This window comes from Dermacentor silvarum, chromosome 4, assembly GCF_013339745.2.
Source record: "Dermacentor silvarum isolate Dsil-2018 chromosome 4, BIME_Dsil_1.4, whole genome shotgun sequence".
NCBI classification, from domain to species: Eukaryota; Metazoa; Arthropoda; class Arachnida; order Ixodida; family Ixodidae; genus Dermacentor; species Dermacentor silvarum.
The window spans coordinates 220,259,023-220,259,714 of NC_051157.2; positions in this window are offsets into that span (position 1 = coordinate 220,259,023).

Consider the following 692-nt stretch of genomic DNA (forward strand, 5'->3'; position numbering starts at 1 on the left):
GCGCACGAAAAAAAAAAAAAGAGAGAATTGCGATTGTGACAAATCAGAACCTGCTTCAGAATCGGAACGTCGTTTCTTCTTCTGCAGTTGCTCTAACCGAAATTGTTTTCTTCTTTCTATTTAGAACAGGGCTTTTTCTCAAATTTGAACACACGCACACTGTGCTGCAGAAGAACTATTTTTGTAAGGGACCACGGAAACGCAAGAAAAAAAGCGCTCGAAAAAAAAAAAAAAAAGAATTGCTTTTGTGGCAAATCCTGCTTCAGAATTATTCAGCCGAGGCAGCAAAGAAAACAACAAATGTTCTTAAATGTAAATGTGTTCTGAAATGAAAATTTGGCAATTTTGGACGCCTTTCTTACTGGTTTGGTTTTCATTAGATATTTTCATTAGAATTTTATGCATTCAAACGCGGCCAGTTTTCATCAGTGATACGTGGCGCTTGCCTACCCTGACTACGAGCGCACCTAAAAAAAAAAAAAAAACACAGGAAAACAGAACACGCCAACAGCCGCGGGAAAGAACCCGCAAAGTCCGCTACCATGTCAACCGGGGCGGCAAAGAAAGTCTTTAAGCCGCACTCGACGCACCGAAAGTCCGCCACCGCGTCCATCGGGGTAGGAAGGAGAAGAAAAAAAAAACCCGGGATTCCTCCTGCTCTGTGTTGACAGTCTGCGGGTGAGTGGGGCGGC